Consider the following 10,617-nt stretch of genomic DNA (forward strand, 5'->3'; position numbering starts at 1 on the left):
AAGTACATCACTTTATTATCATAATGTGGGTAACATATAACTTATAAGTATACCACTTTAAAGTGTACAGATATATCATCATGAAAACACCTTTGGGCAGAATTCATGACATACAGTTGTGGTACTCCATCATTTTATTAGCATATTAATATGTAACTTATAGGTACATCACTTTATTATTACAATGTGGGTAACATATAACTTATAAGTGCATCACTTTAAAGAGTACACATATCATCATGAAAACACTTTTGGACAGAATTCATGACATACGGTTGTGATACTTCCTTACACATCAGCAGCCATGAGTGCGTTTCAACCTTAAAAAATTTACCACCTTTGGGTGTATAAAATTCTTAGATTAGTCAACTCTCAACCAAATGCTGTATGTATCACCCCTCTTAATGTCAATAAGCAATTACTACCTTAAGGTGTATAAAGACACATTGGCATAAAGAGACATCTCATTACCTTATATGATTGATATTCCATAGACCTAACCATGAGTGCCACTTTGGCGGTCACCCACAATCAAGCCCATGTAATTGTCTCATATTATGATACACTTTATATTACCCACAATATGATATCAGTTGTAATTTTAAACCTAATGGAAAAAAGTTGGAGTACCGATAAAATTACAACACATGCTAATATATTATATGAAAAAGATTCCAAGATTACTAAAAGGTAATCAAAATTTTTATAAGGCATGCATGATATATATCTTGCAATTATATAATATCATATAAAACATGCTCACAATACAAACCCATATGATAAAATCATATTAAAAACTTCACCCAATGGTGAAGTTACATACACACCATAAACATGTCATCATGTTTCATATATATAGAATTGAAATTTGGTCTTGAAAATGATTTCATTGTGTCTAGAAGGATCCAAAACATAAGTTCCCACGAGAACGCTTTAAAATTTCCTGCAGTTTAGCCAAAAATAAAAAAATACTAAATAAATAGCATTCCAAATTATCGACTCAATCAAAACATGATAAATATCATATTTTACATATGTGGGGGTAGAATTGGGTCTTCAAAGTGGTTCCATTGTGTTCGGAAGGGTCCAAAACATAAGTACCCAAGAGAACGCTTTAAAATTCCTTACGGTTTGGTCAGAAATATAAAAATACAAAATAAAGAGCATTCCAAATTATGGACTCAACCAGAACATGAGAAGTATCATATTTCACATATGTAGGGGGTAGAATTGGGTCTTCAAAGTGGTTTCATTGCATTCGGAAGGGTCCAAAACATAATTACCCAAGAGAACGCTTTAAAATTCCTTACAATTTGGTCAGAAATATAAAAATACTAAATAAAGAGCATTCCAAATTATGGACTCAACCAAAACATAAGTATCATATTTCACATATGTAGGGGGTAGAATTGGGTCTTCAAAGTGGTTCCATTGCGTTCGGAAGGGTCCAAAACATAATTACCCAAGAGAACGCTTAAAATTCCTTACAGTTTGGTCTGAAATAAAAAATACTAAACATATAGTATTCTAATTTTTTTTATTAAACCGGTTCAACCGGAAAATAAAAAACAGTCCAATAAAATCAGAATCTTATTAGGTCAACCAAACCGAACCAAAATCAGAAGTTGAACCGAATCGAAATCAGTGAGTTAAACCGAATCAGAATCAGCAAGTCAAACCGAATCGGAATCAGCGAATTAAACCGAATCGAAATAAGCGAGTTGACTCGCTGAGTCAAAACCGAGTTTGGTCAAGTCCAAATAATAAACCGGTTCACCCAAGTAAACCCATCCGGTCGGACCCTTGAACGGTCAATCGGGTCGTCCTGTTCGATCCGACGGTTCAGATTTGGGTCACCTTGGCGGGTCATGGATCGTGTTGACCTGGTCAAACTGCCACGTCATCTTCGCATTAATTTAAAAAATCAGAAAACCGCTGCCGAATTCTGGCAGCGATTGCCGACGCGTCCGAAGTCTGATGGTGACCCATTATATATCGATCTCTTCGTTTTTTTGAGATCTAAGCAATGGTGGTTTCGAATTTTCAAGATCATTTCTAGAAAAAAAAATTATTGACCAAAAACCCTACGATTCGATGAAAAAATTAGGAGAAAATTTACAAGTTTCATAGGTTCCATTATAGAACCCTAAATTCATCATTCAACATTCTTATGGGTCTTTAATCGATTCTATACAGGCTCTGATACCACATGTAAGAATATTTCTATCAAAGATCGTATAGATCGAATAAAAACACCTTTGTATGATAATGACACAAGATGATGATGAACATACCTTTCTAGGATTCATTGGAGACGAAGCGCAGCGGAATATCTTCTTTTGTCTTCCATTAGGAACGAACTTGAGGTGGAAGTTGATTCTATGATCAACTTGATGTTAGATCTTCTCCTCTAGACTCCTCCCTATTCACTGGCTTGATGGTATAACTTCTTTGAACTATTGCAGAGAATAATGTGATAATGATTAGAGTTAGAGGAGAGACCTAACATCCTTTATATAGGCATATCCGTTAGATTATCCATCAACATCTAATGGTCCCTATTAGCCCACACTAGCTAGTCCATATAAGAGTTTTAGTAACCGTATATTACCCATATCAAACCAATAAAAAACCAAATCAAAGTGTAACACAATCGATAAAGCCCATCTTATGTGGAATATTTAATTAATATTCTAACAAAGTTTACACAGGCAAGTTCGGATCATGATCATTTGTCATTATGAAATTATCAATTGAGAAATAGCATGTAAAACAAGTGAGTAAAATCTATAATCTAAGAACAATTTAGAGGCTTTTTGCTTAATTGGGAATGTTTATTTATTTATTTTTCATTACTATTGGATTTGACGTCAGTTTGTATGCACCTCAACGAAATCTACATCCTTATATTTTATGTATAATTTAAATATTCTACTAGAAAGAATTGAACCCATGACCTCTTCACTGAGAGGGTGATCATTGCAAACTAAGAGGTATTGGGTATATCTATTCAAAAATTGTTGTTAAATCTAATCAAATATATTTTGACTCAATAGGTCTCATGTAGTAAGTAAAAGGTAGTCAAGACAACTCATGCATTCCGGCTTTCAAGTATTAAGCTGCATCTTTATCTAAAATTTATTTTGGTCATGGTTGATTTGGACATCATTGACAAGAAGGAATTTGTAATCGAGGTACACGTAAGCTGGCCCAGATGAACCTCAAGATACCCAAAAAAAAACTTATTTCTTTTGCGTGTTAGGCAGCCATCATTGTCGATCTTTACACTGGTTAAAGCAATAGTTAAGAAAAAGGAAGTGGAATTGAAGGAAACATACCTCTAAGTTATATTGGGGCAGCCCTCAATTTTCTCCATATTAAAATTGCAGTCGATCTGTATATTTCATCCACTTGTTTCTTGCAACAATTTCACCTAGTAGGATATCATTTTCATCTCTCAACTCTTGTCTTATTACAATTGAAACCCACGTGCCAATGGGATCTTGCACTGAAAATATAATAGTTTCTTAAAGTCTAAACAATTTGTTCTTGTTACAATTTCCCTAGCCATCACGCTCATTCAAGACTTCCGTCGAGCAGTCGGTGAACAGACTATATGTGTACACTCTCTAAATCAAAATAGACCAAACCATTCAAAAGAATGAGCAAAGAAGGCGGTGCCATGATAAAAGCAGCCTAGAAAGCAACTGTTAGGAAATCACAAGTGGCTGTTAGAAGGCGAGCGATGAGCTTTTCCACATCAATTTCATTTGGCCATGTCAATGATCGATGCCACCTCCAGAGAGGTGTACCATGCAGAGTTCGTCATCTCTAATGGCCACTTCTAAACATGCCAGTGGCTGGAGAATCTTGACGGCCGTGGAAGATATAGTTCTTTTCTTTTTCTTGGTAAAATAATTATGAACATGACAAATACTCATTGTTGTAGCAAATTTAGAGAAGAAAAGAGAGGTGATTACTTCAATTTCTATATATAGAGCTTGCGCTCACTAAGACATCCTAATACACTATTGGTATTGTATCTAAATCTGAGTGAATTCTTGAAAAGACTTACTAAATTATTAGATTTCTCTTTTTTTCTTCCCCCTAAATTAATATTCTTTCTCATCACAATTTCCTGGTTTTCTCTTTTCTAATGGGAACGGAAAAAAGATTTAAGGCAAAGGAACTAAGAAGTCGATTCTTGTGGAGGGTAAAGACTCATACTTCTTAGTGAAGAGGTTATGGGTTCAACCCTTGTGGATGGCATATGTAATACCCTCATCCCCTATGTTGTTCCATTGGCTGATTGTATATGTTGTCATTGTTGGCAATTAAAATACAGTGTGTTCTAAGAGTGCATGACTTGTACTGAAGTGAAGCTCCCATAGAAGACTTAGGGCATTTTTTATATATTTTAGAGGGTGATTAACACTATTAAAACAGTTTTTAGTGTTTTTTAGAAGATTTAAGTGTTTTGGGTGAAGTGAAGATTACTTAGAATATTGGATTTCACAGGTCACTGCACAAGGGTCACATTGGATGAATTTTTGAGTAGTCATACAGTTGTTTTCTGGGTTCAACTTAAATTGAAGAAATGTAGTTCATGAAGTCTTCTTTTCAACTCACTTTTCAGATTGTGATTTTGATATCAAAAAAAGGAGTTATGAGGTTTCTCGTGAGAGTGTGCAATATAGAAGCAAATCTGGGCATTGTAGAAGAAATATCAAATTTGGCTACTGTGATGTAATCTACTTTCAGGGGTTCGAAAATAATTTTTAAGAGTCCTGGGGTCTTTGTGAAGTAAGTTTTACATGTCAAGGAGGAAAGTGTAATTTTGAAAGATTGAATGATACAATCTAATGGTCATTAAAATGACGTGGATGAATATCCAATTTTGAGGGTCGAGATTGATGAGCTTGGTTTTCAAGTGCCCAAGACGAAAAAGATTCCATCGCGCGCCTTTTGGTTGGTCGGAGGATGATAATATGGTGCACTGCAAAGTATAATGATCAACATGATCCTATGTATCACAACTTAAAGGTAAGATTAGAAAAGATTCTATTTGAAATAATCTGGTGAAGGGTATTCAAATCTTACATCACTTAAAAGATTTGACGGCCTAGATCTCACCCGCCTTTTTAAAGTGGATATCCAACGGTTGTGGGATTAGATTCTCTTTGGGACTCATCTAGAAAATGAAATCCAACGGCTCTTGTGCATCAACGTTCATTCTCCTTAAAAGCTCGAATTTGAGCTAAACAGAAGAGGTTTTTTGAGTTTTTTTGGCTTGTGAAGACTAAGAAAAACGTGGAGGAGAAGCCAAGAAGCAATATGGGTATGGAGAACAAGCTTGGATTCGTATTTTGGTGAAAACGTTGAAGAAGAAGGTGATCAATCTATTATTGTATTCTCCATTAATTTGAAAAGTTTCATTTTTCAAGTTTCATTTTTCAAGTAGTTGCTTGTTAGGGTTGAGTAGTTTGAGGTTGACGCCTTATACTTTTGTGGGTGCAAGAGTTAATACTGGAGTGGGTGATCTATGTTTTGAATTAATTGAGAGTGGGTGCTCTCTAATCATTGTAGTGAAAAGTTTCACCTTTCAAGTAGTTGCTTGTTAGGGTTGAGTTGTTTGAGGTTGACGCCTTATACTTTTGTAAGTGCAAGAGTTAATACTGTAGTGGGTGCTCTATGTTTTGAATTAAATGAGAGTGGGTGTTCTCTGATCATTATAGTGATCAAAATTCTAGTTGGAAAGTATTGAGTAAATACGAAGCTCTATTTAGGGCATTACTCCGTGGATGTAGGCAATTTGGTTGAACCACGTAAATTTGGTGTCTTGCGTTTCTAGTTTATTTTTCATTGCATATATTGGAGTGCTTTGATTGCAGAGTGGTGGTGCACTGTCTGGTAGACCCAACCACATTGTGGTGTGTGGTGGACGTGCCTTTGTGTAATTGATAATTACAGGATTATCTTGACTAATCTTGTATTGAGTTTAAAGAAACGTCACATCAAAGAGAATTTTTAGAAAACATTGATTCACCCCCCCCTCTCAGTGTCAACCTCGGAATAACACCCTATATACATAAAACTCCCTTACATGAAAAATAAATAAATAAACTATAACTAGATGTGGACTATAATACTAAAGTAGAAGAAAGAGCCGTTTGAAATGGTATGGTTTGATTTCTAACGAAAAAGAGCTGGTTGACGCCAATAATACTAGTGAAAGGGAATTTTCCAAGTATATAATAGATTCTTACTGTTATAGTGGAAGTTTTTTCTAAAAATAAGTTGGGTCAAATGTTGTATGATCAAAAGAATCTTATAGTTGTTTTTTCCTTATAATCCTCACTAAGGGAAGAAGAGATATTACTGATGACTTCTCTTTCAAGTTGATGGATTGACATTAAATCTATATTTCACCCTCTTTTTTTTCTTTTCTAAAACCTTATATTTCAAATTTTAATATCTTCGAAAATATGGTATTTTGGTTTTTGTATTTCTTATTTTCTGCTAGATCTAATATCTTAGATAACATGGTTTCCTATTGACTTGAAGCCTGAAGCCAAAAGGTGATTCTTATAGCTCTAGTGAATTGTGGGTTACAAATTCATTCATCATCTCGAATCAAAACAAATGAAAGCTAGTCTCTGAGATCCAATATGCAAAGACAAACACATAAGGGTCTAGTTTAAAGTTAGTCTATGAAATTAATGCAATATTGCAATTAATTTGGTGAATCAAACATCTTACCCTAGCTTGATATTTCAAAATACTTCAATACTGTCCCTCAAACCCAAGATGTTTTCTAACGACTAGTATGATTTCAAATATATGTGAGAATCCATCAACCATGTGTATATTAGATGTTTCTAAGTTTCCCCTAACCATGAGGATATTTTAATTCTTGACTTTATATCATGATCCATGAGGTGTAGGTCTTTGCCAACTAATTCAAACCTTCGAGGTTAGATGCAAAGCGACCCTAGGGTCAATGGTTTCATTCCCTTACCCCCCCCCCCCCCCCCAAAAAAAAAATCAATTTTTTTTGAAATTTCTCCCTCTTGCCTCTTTTTTCCATGTATGAAATCTCAGTACTTGACCTCCCAAATTGGAGAAAATTCTTAACAGTATAGACAATGGATAGAAAAGTAATTATGTTTTGTGTAAAATATCTTATATTAAATCCTAGATAACTCCGCCCCTCCTTGGAGTGGATAATGAAACTATTACCATAAAAAGAAAACTTCAAACGCAAAATCGAATCACGCTTCAGTAAGTCAAAAAGATAAAAAAAAAAATCAGAATCGTTTGTAATCTGGAGGAACCTCTTACCACTTTCACTGGAGGAAGTTGAATTGTACTCGAACACTAATTACTTTGGAATCATCAATAACCTATTCTCATGACGGATTTTTTTTTTTTTTTAGATATTCCTACAGTCTCGGATACGTTAAATCTACCGATGAGTAGATAATGGAATGTTCGTGGACTTGTTATATAATGGTCATTATCTTCATCATGACCCAACACAATTTAGGGTCTTCACATTTGAGGCAAGGTGTGAAGTCTCGGCGAGATATCACCTTTCGCTAGTTGCATAATAAGGTGCAACAATGACATCATATTCATACAATGGTAAGCCAAAGACTTACATGTGTGGCTAGACTTAAATGTCAAATCATTTTCTATCAAAAAAAAAAAAACAAAACAAAACAAAACGTTAAGTCACTTTTTCACCACTCTTCCGTGTGTGGCTACAAATGCAACCGTGAACTCAATTTTTTAATTTCAACCAAAAATTCAATTTTTTATTTTTTTATTTTTTTATTTTTATTTATTTTTAATTTTTTTTAACTTGGCGATGGAAGCCAGCTACTCAAACAAGATGAGCTTTTATCTCTTCGGCACAGGCAATCAGGCACTCGTCTTCTTCTTTAGTTCTTCACTTCTTCTTCATCAAAGTAAGGATTTTGCCAATGATAGAAGGATTTCGACCATCAAGCTCAACACGGAAACAATTTGTTTGGTCGATCAAACCGAAGAGGCAAAGAAGAACACGTTATATAGTAGCAGCAGATCTGGGTGGCAATCTTGTCTCTGCCGATATTTTGCAAGTTCAGTGTTGATTTTTGCCAATCTTTCGCAGATTCGGCATCTTTGCGGCGATATTCAACGATTTCCCGGCGATATTGTTTAACCTCGTTTTTCAGTGCATCTTTCGGTTTGCTTCCCACCGAACTGAGAAAAATTCGCTGAAATGTTTTACCATGATTGGTGGTGAGAAAAGATTCTCCTCGTTCTTATACTTGAAAACAATTAGCAAATTTCCCTTCCATCATGACCATTGGCCATGTCTGACTTTACTAGAGGGAGCTCTTCATTGGGAGATTCGGTATGAAGTCAAAATATTGGTATTCAATTTGGAAAGTGAGGAATATAGACTCATCCCTTGTCCTATTGAGTGTTTTGTCACGAACTTGGTTGTGTAGAGAGGGCTACTCTGCATTGCATGTCAGATATGTATGTTGGAAGGCTACCAACATTTTATGTGGGTAAAAGGTAAAACATCGATGTGAGTATCTTTGATGAACCCTTCATATGTGCTGGCTCCATTTTATGTGGGTAAAAGATATAACATGGTTGATCCTACATTTCATCTTCTTTCTTACTGCAAGAGTTCATTCTTCTTCTTCCGTTGTCATTTTATGTTACAAGATATAAGTAATAAATTAGGGGTATATTCATCATTTCTCCAACCAATGAATAGTTCTAACAAAAGGGGGTGATTATCAATCTGATATAGTTCTGAGATGTCTATATTTTTCTCCAAGTACCTTGTAATGTGGTTAGGGAAGAGAATATGCAAGAAAGAATTTATTGAAACAATTCAATTACGAAGGGATTTTGTAGCGAAATCTTCAAAGTCAATGGACAATCTTTTCAATTACATCCCAATGATTTAGGCATCAAAAGGTATCATGCCAAATGTGGCTAGGGAGGAAGATTTGCATGGAAGGATTTATAGGAAATAATTCAAATTGCCAAGTGCCAAATCCCACACCAAATTTGGGCAAAATGACCTAAAATACCGCCGAAACAATAATCAAAATATGGCCGATACTTGGCAAAATTTCAGGCGAAATTCGCCGGCTCTCCAGTTTTGCCAAGAGGAACCAACAATTTCGCCGAAAGTCCGTACCTTGCTTCTAATCAAAGACTAAAGAGAGGAACGGATGGAGGGACAAACACATATAAAAAGACAAAGATTAATCACTCAAAAACCTGATTCATGCATTATATCTCTCGTCTAGTCTCTTGAATGGGCCTCTCCCAAAGTGCCTCATTGACCTACAAGAGCTTTCTGGAACTCTGAATCTCTACTACAACATGTTTTCTGGCAAGGTTCCTATGTAGCATGACGGTTGCTGTGAACTTAGATCTTCAACACAACAATCCCTTAGGTAAAATTCCTCAGGTGGGTTCTCTATTGAATCAAGGTCCTACAGGTGGGTTCTCTGTTGCAACGGTGACATATTTCCTACAACTGGAGTGACAGTGAGTTGCAAGTGAAGAGAGAGACACAACAGGAGAGAAGTGATGAGAAGGGCATTAAGGTAATTTACACGGATGAGGGTACTTATTAAGAGTTAATTCTTATTTTTTTAAAGCTATATTTTGGAAGAGTTTTTTTAGGGTTTAGGGTTTAGTTTTGAATAAAACATCTTGTTTACAAAAATATGTATATAAAAAATAGAGCTTAAACCCTAAAACAAGTCCCCCGACCCCCAGAAAAAATAAAATAAAATATAATACCGCTATCCTTGTTCCTCATGTCCCGTCTCTTGTTAGGAAATCCTTTTTATTCCAAACTCTCTTTATATAGAATTTATATTGCTATTGATTACTATAATCTTCTCTCAGACATAGAAGCGTATCGGAAGAAACTAATGGAGTAGGGCGTTGCTCAAATCGGCCCCGGCGCAATTCTTGTGTTTTACGAGGCCACTACTCCTCTTGTTCTCAGTTATTTGATTCCAGAGTCATCGATTCTATCTGATCAGAGTTTAACTACCAAAGGAAATTGGGAAGACAAAGCGAGGGAGGTACGTTTCTTTCTTTTAGTCTCAGTTAGAAGTCGAACCTCCAACAACCTTATTTGATTTACTTCCAATTTTCTTCGTGAAGCAATAGCTGTTCTTATGAGGATACGAGGATACGGTTATAAAAACCAAACCTTAGAAAACCCTAATATATACCTGCTAGGCTTAGTATCAATCCCTCTTTTGACTTAATCAAGAAGATGGTTAATACCAAGAAAAGGACTGCATTAACCATAATGGTTCCGGTGCCACACGATGTATTGTTATATGTGTTTTCATGGCTTCCGGTGAAATCCCTCCTTAGGTTCAGGTGCCTCAGTAAAAGATGGCTTGATGTTATATCCAATGATCCTTATTTCATTCGTCTCCACTTGAATCATTCCAAGTCCAAACCACCTCTTTTCTTCTGTATAGAAAACAAGGAATACATTTCTAATCTTCATCAGAGGTATTATGGAGTCCAGTGCTCCTCTTTCAACATGGAAGGGAAGTTGTTACACACATCCGA

The sequence above is a fragment of the Hakea prostrata genome, chromosome 10 (assembly GCF_041222555.1).
Source record: "Hakea prostrata isolate BN-2017 chromosome 10, UWA_Hpros_2, whole genome shotgun sequence".
Taxonomy (NCBI): domain Eukaryota; kingdom Viridiplantae; phylum Streptophyta; class Magnoliopsida; order Proteales; family Proteaceae; genus Hakea; species Hakea prostrata.